The sequence below is a fragment of the Hyposmocoma kahamanoa genome, unplaced genomic scaffold, assembly GCF_003589595.1.
Source record: "Hyposmocoma kahamanoa isolate Upper Pololo Valley unplaced genomic scaffold, ASM358959v1 88, whole genome shotgun sequence".
NCBI lineage: Eukaryota > Metazoa > Arthropoda > Insecta > Lepidoptera > Cosmopterigidae > Hyposmocoma > Hyposmocoma kahamanoa.
In genome coordinates, this window is record NW_020654466.1 from 4,061,355 (window position 1) to 4,076,748 (window position 15,394).

The 15,394-nt window shown below is 34.1% G+C and overlaps 1 protein-coding gene across 1 annotated transcript in view; it reads left to right on the forward strand.

Annotated features, from left to right (window-relative positions):
• The window catches only part of LOC113236061 (protein kinase C, brain isozyme), a 432,928-nt gene that overhangs the window by 308,191 nt on the left and 109,343 nt on the right, over positions 1–15,394 (forward strand). The gene's annotated exons all lie outside the window — the stretch shown is intronic.

A 15,394-nucleotide genomic window follows, 5' to 3' on the forward strand; every position in this document is an offset into this window, starting at 1 on the left:
ATGGGACATAAGATCTTAAGTCCCACTACCCTCCAATCCAGAACACGACAATGTTATTTACGGTAGAAATAGGTAGGCCAGTCATATATAACATAGCGGATTCTTCGCGGACTTATATCCCTATACCAGTAAAGGTTTACCGGGTTGGTTACCAGGGTTAAAATGAGCATTACGTTCAAGCATTATATTGTTATCGTCATCCTATTTAGAGCCAGGCTCTTATCGGTGTAGCCTTCTCCACTTCTTATGCTTTATAACATTTTCCTTGACCTCTTTACTTTGATGTTATTCTTTATTTGTTCACTTTACGCCATTCTTAGCTATCCTCTCTTTCTTTTTCATTCTATTATCCCCTCAATTGTAATCCTACAAATTGGCCATTACTTAACAAATGTCCGAATATATTCCCTCTCCTGTATATATATATTGTTACAAAAACTCGAAAATGTAATCTCAATCAAAATTGTAACTTTTTTCAGGAACCCACCTCTATTTATAACAGAAAAAATAAAGTTAAAAATGTCCAAAAAGATAGTTTCATTTCCTAAGAACTCAATAAACAAACAAAAAAACATTTTTTAACGTGTCTAATAATTTGAGAGTATCTACTTTCATATTATATAGTCCCGGACACATAATTCGCGCCATCTTGCATTTTCAATATTAAATGCCAATAGCTTAAACAATGCTTCATTGATCAAGAACTATTATGCAACTTTGAAACTGGTATACTAAACGTCATTTCCTTAAGTCCTTATTGAAAATTCGAAATTAAAAACCAGAGAAAACTCTTCGATGAAAACTATATTTTTATATTCTAGCCCCTTAAGGATAAAAATGCAAGATGGCTCGAATTATATGTCCGGGAGTATACATTTGCGTTCGTTATTATAGGACAGGTATGTTCATTGAAACGCAATTGCAACCTAAACCTATGGATACATTTTATTAGATTATCAGTTTTCGAACAAATACCTACTGAATTACTATATATATACTACTTACTAATGTGTACATTAAGTAACAAAAAGGTTCTACTATAATTCCGTAGGTGAATATACTCATATCCAAAAAATGTATATAAAAATTTCGTCAAAAAAATTTGGCGCTTTCGAACATTTTTTTATATTTATTTTTATGAGTATGATCACTAGATGCAGTTAGGCTGAACCTTCTTTACACCCTGTATGCGGTACTATTATAAAGTGTTTACATTTTTTATTTCTAAGAATATATGTTGACTTGAAATTGTTTGACAGTACTAAAGCGTATTTTGCTTCGAAAGAGAATTTTAAGCACTTATTTTTAATGTTTTATATACCTACAAGAAATATTATAACCAGACATAGAAATTTAGGCAACACGAACTATTTGTAGTGATTTCTTATCCATTCTAATTTTATCAATAACTCATGTTCAATCAACAATATTTAACAAGACATAGATGGAATGCATCTTTACGTGACAGTTAACCTTATGAGTGCATAGAGATCGACTACGGACTTCATTTTTTCTTTATCTTATTAAGTTTAACATTGAAATAAACTGCGTAAAGTTCTACATTTTCTTTTTGTTTTAAAATTTGTCCCTATACTTATATGTCACCCACCGGTTTTAATGTAGCAATTACCGATAAATTAATATCACTGGGATATCACTAGTAAAATTACTTTAGTGATATCTTCTGTCTGGTTATAACAACTACGATTACTTATTTTAGATGTTTACACTATTTATACCGCTTAGATGACATGTTTGATGTCTAGTAATTAGGTAGGCTATATTTCCAAACACTATATTTTGTCGTTAAGTAAGATTTTGAAATACAAAATGGCGTCGATTTGGACCAATGCAAAATAAACTTATTTTTATATCCTGTCACTCTTTTATTGGATATTTAATTTACGTTTGGAGCTGTTATGTTATGACTTCTCCTTATACAATTATTCGATACAGTTATAGAAAGAAAAAAATTTAAAGTGAAGCTTAACTTCTAAACATTAATATCTAAAACTGTGTCCACTCTATGTTCGCTGAGCTGTGCATGCAAAACAACCCGCCACTAGTGTAATAGAGACCGAAAGACTGTTCTATTAAAGAAATTAACATTCTTACACTATCGTCACTTTAATGTAATTTATGTCAAGAAGAATCACTAATTTTTTTGTTAAAAAACGGTTGCAGACAATGTAAATGCGAGGCTATTGTTGACCGCCGTTTTCACAAAGTCACAAATTTAAAGGTCATTTAAAAAAGAATGTACACGTTTGTATTGTAAAATTTCCGTTCATATACAAAGTTTTGCCATGTATGACATTTTAAATTATAGTAAAACTTTGTACTTTAAACTTTATAGTAAAGGTTATTGTACAGGATCACGATAGTGACTCGCTTACCTCATTCCGCCTTGAAAAAAACATTGTAAATGATAAATGTATATTTACAAAGACCAACCCCTAGAGTTTCATACTCATTCTTTTCAGGGGAGTCTGTCTTACAAATGAATAGCAGTGTGTAATCAATGTGACAATTTTAAAAGTGCTTTGTTTGATTTTGAAATAAAGACACATTTTAATTTAGGCGCCTTCGATAAACAACATCAAAATATAAAAAAGACAGCTCTAAAGTAAAATTAAGTTCTGTCATTTTCTTACTAATAAAGAGATGAACTTAAATCGAGTTTAGTTTGCGTTTGACCAAAACTAATAACTACCAGTATATTTTTAAATTATTTTAATTTATTATAATAATTAATAAAATAGTATTTTTTATTAATTAATACAATAAACAGGAACTAGAACGTCATACCAAAACAGTAGCAAAACGTTATTTACCTAAAACAATCCTTGACAAATTTCTTTTCCAACGCAGATGACGAACTTTCGTCTGAATACTGTTTAAAAAATCTAATCAGGGATTATTTGACAGAGTTTTATGCAGTTTTTATAATGATTCTTTAAATCTTTTGCTTTTACGTCGATCAATCAATCGAAAATTCAAAAATATCTTAGAGACGACGACGGATGAAGACAATAGGTTATTGAAAGGCTACCACAACCTCGTTTTCTAAGACTGATACGGCCTCTGATGAAGTTAGAAGACCCGGAATAAAAGTCACAGTGAACTGGTGGTTCCTAACAATCTAACGCTGTGTTGTAATGCTACATGGAACCCTTTTGTGCCTTCAACTATCGAAATCTTCTCTATTTTTGTTGGTAGAGATGTACCAGCACAAGATAATGCTGACCATTGTGTTTGTCCGAATTTTCTATACGCGTTGGTGCTTAAAGTGCAATGCTTGTAAAACGTACATCGTCCGCCTTCTTCGTCGGTCATAGCATTTTAGTTTCTTCAATTCGGACAGTAGCTAAGAAGTTCGCTAATTGCACACGGTTTGTCACAGCATTCCGTCGCTACGCCCTGCCTCTTACCTCTTTCCATGCTCTTGGCTTTGTAACGGGCGATCCACGGCAAATCATAGGCCATCTCATCATCATATGAATACCCGAAGTGGTTGAACGGGTAGGGCCTGTCACGCTTCATTAGCATGGGACTGTTTGGACAGAGAAGATCCAGAGCTTTGGGCACGTTTCTTCCGCAGTAAAATTTGCTGTCTTGACAGTACACTGTTACCACAGATAAGACGGTGAAGAACAAGATCCGAAACTTCATTTTGGTGGATCAAACAATTGTAATGGTACACAATATGCACTTCCGTTGCGAGAAAACTGACTGTGATGACTTTCTGAGTATATCCCGTTTAAATACTCTGAAAACAAATGAATAATTTAACAGGTATTCAAGGTGCACTAATATGACTTGATTTGTTGACGCACATCCCCCATACGATAATGATGTGCAAGTTTTCCATTTGAATGAACGATTAAACAATTTGATGTAGGGGTGTTTTAGGTGATAATAAATAGAGACGTATATCTGCGTTATTGCTATATTTAGCTAAGGTCACATTGAGAGTGTACATTTTAATTTCATCAACCTACATTATCATAACACTGGAAAGTTCCCTGAATAACAAACTTGATTCTATAATCTGTCATTCATTGTGTAGCCAGCCGTCAAATACACGACTTATTTTAACTTCCATCTTTAAACTGAATGTGACTAATTAAAAATTTAAATCAAAATTACATTGCTATTGGCCAGGGATCGCTTTTATTCTTTCTGACAAGGCTTGACATCGCAACAAACCGAAAAGCTGGAGAGTTTAGAGCTGACGGAAATTAACACCTTCCGACAAGGTTTTTGTTTTTATTTAGTGACCTGCACAATTAATTATTTTTTCAATTAAGCCCTCAATCTAAATGATTCTTCATTCTGGCTAAACGACAACTCTGCTGCCTTGTCTCTATTGTTTACGATGTTTTGAGAACTGTGTAATTTTCAAAATTTCGTATTTTCTAATTGGATTATTTCTTTATTCATCAGCTATTGTTTAACATCAACAAAAGTCGCTTATAACCATATTATAACGATGGGGGACGTCTAGTTTCCTAAAGAGACAAGAGCCCGTCTCTCACTAACTATGTAAAGTTATATCTATTGATATTAAATATATATATATATTTATATTTAGGGGAACTGTCACAATCATAGTCATATCATTTATTGCATTATGTGGTATAGAAAAAGGTTTTAAACTTATTACACGCTCCAACATAAAGCCCTGTAATGGCACTGCAAATTAACTTACTTTACCAAGTGCGTTGTCTATTTCCATAACCAAAACTTGTCTTTTCAATTTGTTAGCAAATTTATTTCCTTTTGTGATAGTAAATAATTTCATCAACATTTCGATATCTTTTTTTTTTTAAAAAAGGAGGAGGTTATACTTTCTACTGTACGTATGGTTTCAGATATCTTCGTCAATTGTGGACCGATTTGGAAAATTCTTTTATTTTTTGAAAGGGTGCACTTTCGTGGTACTCTCATTGTCACCAAGTCAGAATCTGATGAGGGGATCCCATGAAAATCGAAGGAAATCCTCAAACTTTACAGGCATGTCCTTGTATTCACCAATCTCTCCATTAATCGCGGACCGATTTTGAAATTCTTCTTTTGTTCGAAAGGGTTATACTCTCGACGTGGTTTTTGATGCTGTTCTGGGTTCGTTTCAGTTATCATAAATTACTAATTATTTTCTGCAAATAAAAGTCGACTTTTCACTTGACCCAATACGTGTAATCAACAAATTACCGTCACCATGACAAACAGAAATTCGTAAGAAGCACTATCGAAGACATTTAATTCTTGTAATGGAATACAAAAAAGAGATTACTCTCAGTCTTGGCTGTATGGCGCATTAGTGCCTTTGCCTTTTCAAATGAAAAAAAAAGTACCAAAAAAAGAAAATATAAAATGTACAAAGGAGTCCGTAACAGTCCCATTGTCACCAAGAAGTCTAAATCTGATGAGGGGTTCCCATGGAAATCGAAAAAAGCCGATAAGCAAATTTTTGAGGTCGGTTTTTTTTCAATGAAAAATTTACTGCTATTTTGTAATCTTAATAATAAAATAAAAACTGACAAGCGCCAATCCGTAGTCTAGGCCTGTCACGTGATTTATCGCAAAGACTTAGTCGTCTATTAGTAGATGTCGTAGTAAGTGGGCAAATAAAACGAGGCTTTCGGCTTACAGACGAGTAGTAAAGAAAGTTAGTTAGACCAAGTTGATTCATTAGAGGAATTGTCTGAGCTTTAATTGCCTAAGTTTATTTGTAACTTTTTTGTTTGAGTTCTTTCTCTGTACTGTGTATACCGGTATAACTGTGAAATTATTTTGCTGTGTAAGCCTAAAGCCTAAGTAAATCTTACTACTGGTCACAGGTCTTCCCTAATGAGCGTGCCATACTGGTCTCTTCAAATATATTTGAGAAATAAAATTATAACAAATATATTGCGTTGTTCTGTTATTGGTGATTTCCCAGCACTGCGATGAAAAAGGCTTGAAAAATTTCTTTGTTTACAATTTTCAAAGTTGAAATCGCATCCATTGGCGGGTATATCGTTGTTCAGTCACCTGTTGCGCGCGCAGATCGACCGATGGCGGAGGGCCATGAGGGGGAAGTGGGGAGTCAGTCGGTGCACACGGTATACACATAGGAATATCATAACATGATCCCTGACATTAGACTTAATAAAATTAAAACCTACCATAAAACAAAAATAAAAGCAAATGTGATATTTGTCAGTTTTACCACGACCAAGCACTACTTCCTTCAATTTGTATTCAATTAACAATTCAAAACATCATCAATTGTGGTATACACAACATTTTTTATATACGTACGTATATGTACGTATTTTGTATATACGAACAGAAACATATGCGCATGTCTTTTTATCCTTTTGTAAAAGTTTTGTAAAAAAAATTATTTTTTTGTCTTACATTTTTTTTTAGTTTAGTTTTTTTTAGTTTGTTTTCTTCTATCTACGAACATTGCTTTTCTTGGTAAACCTTTGAAACTCTCAGGTGTAACGTCTATAAAAAATGCGTTGCTTCATTTTATCTATTGTGCGTAATATGGAGAAGGATTTTTAACCCGTATGTCTGGGGTCTAGTAATACTGACCGCAGAATAACACGAATGTGGGTCGCCTGGGCCCGGGATGCTTGTCTGAGGTTAGGGTGGTAACGTGCCTTGCTAGGGGAATAGGTTACTCATGTCTACCTGTTAACGGTATTCATAATCGCCTGAAAAGAAAATGACATCTGTACAACAATGAAAAGTATTTACGTATTATTAACGTAATTTTCAAGTTAGTTTTCTCTACTTGATTTCGGTGGCAATAGTTATTATTTATATATTCAAGTATATTGTCGTGAAATATAAAATACATTTCAGGATACTACACTCGAAGATTATATATTACTTCATGATTATTTTCTTCAATATTTAAATAATAATTTTACCACCGGAATTAGACAAAAATTAACCTGAAAATTACTCGTTTACATTGCTAATGCCATTACTTTTTTTGTGATTTTAAGTGTTATTTCAAAAAACTTTCGCTATGACGAAAGTTTTTTGATTTTTATTGTTAATATTTAATTTTTTTTTCAATAATTATAAATGTCACTCCGTGAATTTAATCAAACTAAAATGTTTTAGCCGAAACATGGCTTCGAAATTTTGATAAATGCTACAACAATAAGAATTTTTCCCTTATATACAAATACAAAGACATCCATAGCTTTCTCATTCAGTCTAATCAATTCTGAGAATGTCGAATGTCGAGATTGAACAATGTCGTCTATTTATTTGCATACTGTTCAAATGTTACTTCAAAATAGTGAATGTGAGCTAATTCTGTTAACTCCTATAGTTCGAGTTAACAGAATTAGCTCACATTCTTCACACTTCGTTAAATTGGCGGAATAAATGACAAACCAAATGCTTAATTGTCAATTATTGAAACGAATTTCGGACGAATAACGAAATGTATATTTTTTAGATAGACGATGTCATAGTAGCTAAATGGTAATACATGATAGGCAATTTGACGTCAATTACACCCAAATTGACCTCAAGTGGATAATAGACAGTAATCGATAGTCCATTACAGTTTTTAATTACACATCGTAACTTAATAGAGTTGTGTAAAATACAGTCATTAATCTGAAAAAATATTGTGTAAAATATACTGCAAATAAAAACAGACTACGAATTTTTCGGACACAGTAATAATGTTCTATTACGTCTTAATAAGCAATAGCAGCGCAAGATCCCACTGCGAAGGGTTACATAGAATCCGTTATTTAAACGCCGGCCGAGAAGTTGCCAGTTAGTTAGAGTTTGTGCTGAAAGTTGGATGTAGATTTATGTTTGTTTACTTTATAAATTTTGGAAGAAAAGTCACTATTTGAATGGTATAGAACTTTGAAACAGGCGAATCACAAGACAGGTGCAAATAAACCATACAAACACATTTCTGGCTTTAAAATCAGGTGAAATGTTTTAGGATAGTAAAATAGTAGCAGTAGAGCTCCTTGTGAATGAGTTTATCCAGGGAAGTACTGTCATCTTACCAATTAAAAGGTACCTTACCTATTTCCGCCTCCAAGCAATGTCAGCATTACTGTGTTCCGGTTTGGAAGGGTAAAGGTGCTGGTGAAATTACAGGCACATGGGACTTGTCAACTTACGTCTCAGGGTGACGGGCGCAGTGGCAGTGTCCCTTTGATCTTAGCGATGTAAAGCTCTGGGTGGCACTGCAAATATTATGGATAGGCGTGCTACCATCAGGCGTACAATTTGTTAGTCACTTGATATTATAAAAAAAAGAATACTTTTTGTGCTTTATTTCGCAACTTTGGCTATGGACTGGTAGTTTTTGGACCTTCCCCGTATTACGGAATTTCAAAGAACGAAATGTTATTTCAAAGTCAAAATTTCAAAGGCCAAAGCAAAATTGGCACTCTATACTCGCTTTTGGTGGTTAAAGCAAATAAACACGTAAATATGTTATGTACTTGCAACGGTGATCAAAGAGCGCAATAAAGTCAGAATTTCGTAAACAATGATACAATTGTGTACTGACAAGCGCACAAATGGATAAAAGTGGTGAAAAGAGATAAAACGTACTGAAAACGAGTTTGGATACATTTTATTTGGTTCCGATCATGGGTATAAACCACTAAATTGAATTATGTAGCGGTTCAGCTTTTTGATCCTATTTGATTTGATATTTATTAATAAAGTTACTTGTCCAATAGTTATGCAGTCGTTTTCGGTTCACCAATAGTAGAGTACAAATCGTTAGATTGAAGTGAATTTTGCGCCGAAATTCTAAGTTTGATTTTTAAACCGTCAAAAGTCAATATAGGTCTCCAGTTAGTTGGTTGCACAGTATACCGTGGAAAATGGTACAACTTTTTTGTTTGTCATTTCCAAATTACTTTACTGAATATATATAGCAGGTTCATTATTTTTATTTATCTCAATGACGGTGATACTCGATGAAGGGTTGCTCAAGAATTGATCCTGGTTGTGTGATCGCTATTAGAACCTAGTTGATATACATAATATATGTGTAAAGCATGGAAAGGTGCCGGTAAATTTATGGCATTCGGAACTTGTCAACTTTTGCTTCAGAGTGACGGGCGCAGTCAGTACCTTTTAGATCTTTGCGATTTAAAATTCTGCGTGGCTTTACAACTGTCATGGATAGACGCACGTTGCTTGATATTATAAAAATAAAATACGCTTAATGCTATAAGTATAGTCTGTGACTTTCCTAAGGCATTTCATTGGATGCACCTAGATACCTAGTTAGGAAACTTAGCCATTATGGTGCACGGGCCATGAACTCGACCGTCTTAAATAGGATTTTAGTAATGGGGTTCAGAGTGTCCATATCAACGATATGCGATCTTCAGCATCTGCAATTAGCATGAGCGTCTCTTAAGGTTCGGTTCTAAGTCCATTCCTATTTTTAGTTTACATTAATGATTTGTCTCACCTCATGGAAGGTGTTGAGTGTGGATTTCTTACTTTTTAAAGCAAAAAGGCACCAATGTACCGACGACGATGTGGATTACGCTATATCAAATATTTTTCTTTTTTTATGGAATATAAGCACGCACCTGGAGGTCAAATGGATTTGGACCTCACATAATGGAAAGTGACGATGAGGTCTACGATATAGCATGCACACCTAAATAATACCTATGCACTCTCGCCAAGTTATAACGTTCATAATACAGCGTTCAGGTTTACAGCTAATAACTTGCTTCTTAACGAAACAAAAGCAGATTGTGTAAAATTTATATTACTTAATATTAAATAAACTGGTTATTCTGGAAATAGCTATGATCAGAGAACAGAAAGGTCTAAAAGCTCATTGTAGATGAATAGTCTCCAATTCGTATTAGTTCGTGATTTATTGATAGATTTTGGTAGACTTTTATTAAACTATTGTACAATTATTACTGTTACAGTTTTCTTACCTGTATTTGCTCTTGATATTAGGTACTAAACCACTATACTATTTATATTTATTTTTATTTTCTGCTTAATTTATAACTTTACTGTGCTTTTTTACGCTACGCGATTCTTGCGATTTCTATATATATATATTCTAGGAAATGAATTTGATTTGTTTTATTTATTTCAGGTATGTGATGCTTCTTTGCCGCTTTATAAATTCATCATGGTCTAAGTCAGGCCGAGTTACAAACATTGGTAAGTTTGCAAACTTAATTAATTATGAATATACATATGAAGACCTCGGTGACTCAGCGAATACCAATATAGGCGCTTGATGGAAAAAGGGCCAAGTCCGAGTCCGAAGGCCAATTTGGGAAATTATTTCTTCGAAACTGGTCTGAGTGTTGTGGAAAGTATATAACCAGAAATTGAGACTAAATGACTAATTACGGTGACAACTGCGCTCTGATTGGCCAGCCCCTATTCGAAACAATTGACGAGTGTCGTCAATTGTTTCACTTCAAATCGACCAGTTTAACTTGAGCTTGGCTATAATCGACGAATATTTAAAAATTACATAATTTAATATTTAATTACCCGTGAAATGTGATTCCGTTTGTTTTGTAATTACGTTTTGCTGTTTTTCCCACACGAAAACAAAGAATAGAATAGCCTTATCTTTATTACAATAAATACAGAATATTTTTGGAATATACGTACACACAGGTCAGTTGTTGGTCTGTACTATTTCAGCTTTCTAATTTGTTATTTCAGCGCAAAGGAAAGTTTATATTTAAAAGTGACATCAGTACCATTTGACTGATAAGTTGCCAGGGATGGCTGATCCTTATTTCGTCTCTATTGCTGGTTATACTCATCCGTAGAACAAAGATCTATGTGCGAGATTAGTTGTTCTCGGGACATAGTACATTTCGTTCGTTCTTCTTTGCTGTGGATATCAGATCGGCTGTTGTTTGATTTTAAATTTCCGTAATGAAATAGCATATATAAATTCTCAAAACTCCTTTACATAGGCCTTAGTTTGAATAAGGAAATTATTCTCGTAACGTACTTATTCTCTTTTCGCCATATAATCGCATCGGACTCTGTTCTTCGGATGAGTCGATATATTCGATGCTCTAGTACGATTAATCCCCTGTACTCATGGTTGGGCTCCCGAGAAAAAACATTAAATTAATTCCCACTAGTTCTATGTATGGAACTTTTGGGTTACAATTGTTCCACGTGGAACTGAGTACATTGAAGTACTGGGAATAAACGATCAAATCAAAGTAATGGAATATGTGTAAATGTCTAATCGTAGAACATAAGCATTATTTTAATTAAAAAATTAACTCACTGGATTAATATATTTTGATAATAGGAACAGAACATAAACCACTACAATTACGGCTTGGAGTTGGCAACATTCTGAATGATTGATTTGAAACAAATGAATTTGATTTATCTGCTTTAGTCGGTATTTATTCATGTCACATTTTATGTCACATAAATAAAGTCTGTAACAAAATAAATAGTTATGTCTAGATGATGAGGAAACTTAGAAGAACTGCGATACCTCAAACCCTACTTACAGCCTATTACGGTCATGTCGAGTCAAATGTTGTCATATGTCATGTTGTGTCCTGCTGGGAAAAGACGTCCGCCTTTTTAATTGGTCCCAGTTTTGGACTGCATCTGGCCAGTTTTTTGAAAGGGAGCCCAAATCATCCCGTTATCGCCGACGAAATATACCGCATCTCCGCTTTAAGATGTGGAAGTACTCCGTAGTCGTCTTGGCCCACAACTCTACAAACTCTTGTTTTGGAATAAATAAAAATTATAATTATTAATACAAAGATCGAACATTCAGAAAAAACACTCAGAAAAAAATCCTTCGATCCGGTCGGATTCGAACCGACGTCTTCTTGCATATCGTGACAGATGCTATACCAACTTAGCCACGGAACGAACCAATGGACCTCACGAATTTTTCTATGTGCTTGCGTCGTGCCTTTGTATTTGGTTTTTCAACGACTTTTTAGTCGTAGCGCCATCTATGAGAAATCTATGAAAGATTTATCACCCGATAAATCGATTTTTGTATTAATAATTATAACAAACTAGTGGAGTAATTTCACAAAAAATAATTGAACATGAATTCAATAAAAAATTTAATTAAATAAAAATTATATTTAAAAAATGTAAAAAGGAATTTACACAAAACGTTCATGAAGCAGAGATGGATGTAAATTTATATTTCTACAGTTTTTTAATGAAACGAACGAGCCCACTCCGTTATTGCAAAATGTACACGCAGAACAAAATTGCAATATTGTATAGTCACCAGCCTTTATGAATATGAATATGTTTTCAGTACAGTCTAATATGGAAATAACTGAACGGGGGCGCCTATTTCCGTGCGTCGTGACCTGATCCTTACAAAGCTTACGAAACAAATTACAACGAACAATTCGTATACAAGACACTTAGCGAAATTAAAATTAAATAACGTGTGTTTATTTATTATTTATTTATTGTGCTTCTAGTAATTCTACAAAGTGTACAGAAAGTAGAAAATTAAATAAGAAAGTATACGTTTTTAAGATTAAATTTGAATTACCCTTTGCACTTCTTTGCTGTACCGTTATTGGGCATCGTATAATTTAATATCTTTATATGCTTCATGCGATGCAATAAATTGACTTCTTTAATGCTCACACTTATAGCTAGGGACCTTGTATAGCGGTTGCCATGGACACACATAGACAACCGCAAATTACACCCAAAGAAACGAGAGAAATAAACTTAGGCCGTATAAATATTTTGCATGGCAGTGCGGCATGGTAACCGATCACGGAGGCAGTTATTTGAATGAATCTGTTGAATAATATGGACTACGATTTATGCAAAAAAAATATTCTTAAATAAACTATTTTTCATGTAAATTGAATTTTAATTAGGTGTCGTGTTTCATATACATACGAGATTCTCATTAAATCAGTAAGAGAATGAGTAAATGAATGAGTGAATGTGTGAAAGAACGAATAAAATATTGTTTATTGCACATTACATGAAAAATATTTTAGGTATAGTTTAACAATTTTGCTTTCCATTTTACAACTGTAGTTCCCGGCATTGTAATGCCAATGATCTGGTACGATAATTCACTATGTTCGACTGTACAAATGTAGATATTGTACACAATAATGGACAGTAGTGAAAGCAGACATTTTGCATTCGGTTTGTAATGACGTAGCTCTTTTATCCGCCACCCACCGGACTCCCAAATTGGGAGCAGGCTTGAGTTTATGAATCGGTTTTATTTTTATGCTGCATTTAAAAACTGTTTTCCAGAGTAAAGTAAATTACTTCATTCTAGAAGGATTTACTTTAGGCTGTAAGAATGGATATTCCGTTTGCGGCTTCGTCAGGGTAAAATAGGCGGGGCCCCAACTTCACAGACACAGCTTCCATAAAATATAATAGAGTTTCACATAAATAAATAAATATTAGACAGCATCGTTATTTGACATTTGTTGCTCTGATCCCAAAATAAGTAACTGAAGTACATGTGCTATGATTATAAAAAAAAACCGAACCCAAAAGTTTTTGAAATTACATCTATTTGCCAAGTTTTATTGAAATTAATTACCAGAAAGTGTGCGAAACTGGATTCATCCCCTAGTTTGCCACCCTTAGAGGTGGGATATTTTCTTCAAATGTAAATGAGACCAATACTGAGGTACCCTCTTAAAAAAAAAAGAATTATCAAAATCGGTTCACAAATGGCCGGAGCAATGGCGTAACATACACACAAAAAATAAAAGTGGAATTGAGAATCTCTTCCTTTCTTAAAGTCGGTTAAAAATCGCAAACAACGGTACCACAACCACCCAAACCCGAGACAATTCAAAAATGTTATATTTTCTTCCTCAGAGATGACGACACCATGAAAAGCAGTGTGCAAGCCTCTCGACCACGAAATCGTCATATATAATAAATATACCTTTAATAATTCATATACTTAGGCTGATGTGTGCGAGTAAAATAAACCCTATATCTTTGTGTTCTTTACAGATTGTAACCATTCCTGATAAGTGCAAACAATTTCAAGGTTTGCTACCCCTGCTCATAATAATCACATTTTACGTTCCTTCATATTTTTCTTTGTTATTATGGGAATATGCGTAATTCGCACCGGAAAGCGACATAAGCGCTACAGCAACCGCTGGTACAACGGCGCTCACGAAAGTGGTTGTGAACAGGAGGTCTAAAAGTGCCATTTTTAATGACCTAGACCCCATTACACGGCTACGCCACTGCATCCCCTACGTCCGGGCTCTAAACTTTACTGCCTCCGTGGCTGAACGGTTACCATGCCGGACTGCCACGCAGAGGTCCCAGGTTCGATTCCCGGGCCGGGTGAAATATTTGTATGGCCTACAATTATTTCTCTCGTGAGTTTGGGTGTAATTTGTGGTTGTCTATGTGTGTGTCCATGGCACCCGCGACACAGGGTTTCCCTAGTGCGGGGCTATGTCGAGTGTGTGCGTTATTTAAAAAAAAAAAAGAAAAAAAGAAAAAAAAAGAAACATTTGTAACTATAAGAGTGTGATAGTCGCCACCATCTGGATGTAATTTGTATTTGTTTATGTGTGTGTCCATGGCACCTACGATACAGGTTCCCCTATTAAGGGGCTATAAGTGTGTGCTTTACCAAATTAATGGATGAATACGGTTTTATGTATGTATGTGACGCGATTAGTCCGGCATTTGTGAACTGAATTTGATAATTCTTTTTTATTGGAAAGAGGGTACCCCTGTATTGGTCCCATTTAAATTTGAATAAAATATCCACCTCTAAAGATGGCAAACTAGGATATGAATTCGATTTCGCGCAGTTTCCGGTAACCGATTTCAATAAAACTCGGAACTTTGAGATCGGTTTTTTTATGAAAGGTTATAATTGTCCGTTAACCGATTTCAATAAAACATGACAAAAAAATGTAATTCTACAAACTTATGTGGTTGGTTTTTTTTAATAAAACAGTCCGAAATTCTTCTTTTTTCATCAAATTTAAAAGAAATAAATTATTTTTCAATGAAACTTTGTAAACAAAACCATTATTGCTTTCTCTAAACCCTTTTGAAACTTATTGTTCCTTTCTTTAGAAATCCGTTTCCTCATTTTTATAATTGAAAAGGAAAAAATGTCCATAGCTTAAACCTTATTCGAAAAGCCATTACTTTAAATAAGTAGAACTCCTATAGCTCAAGTTACTGAAGACGAAAGGTACCCAACAAAGTAATAAATTACCTAACGGTCTGTTCGGTTACTTCTGACCCCTCAAGTAGTATTAGAGAATTTAATGCCTTCGGAGGTACTCGTAAATTCTTAAGTCAATAGTTCTTGAGAACTTAAGTTGCTTGGTTATGTATGTACCGT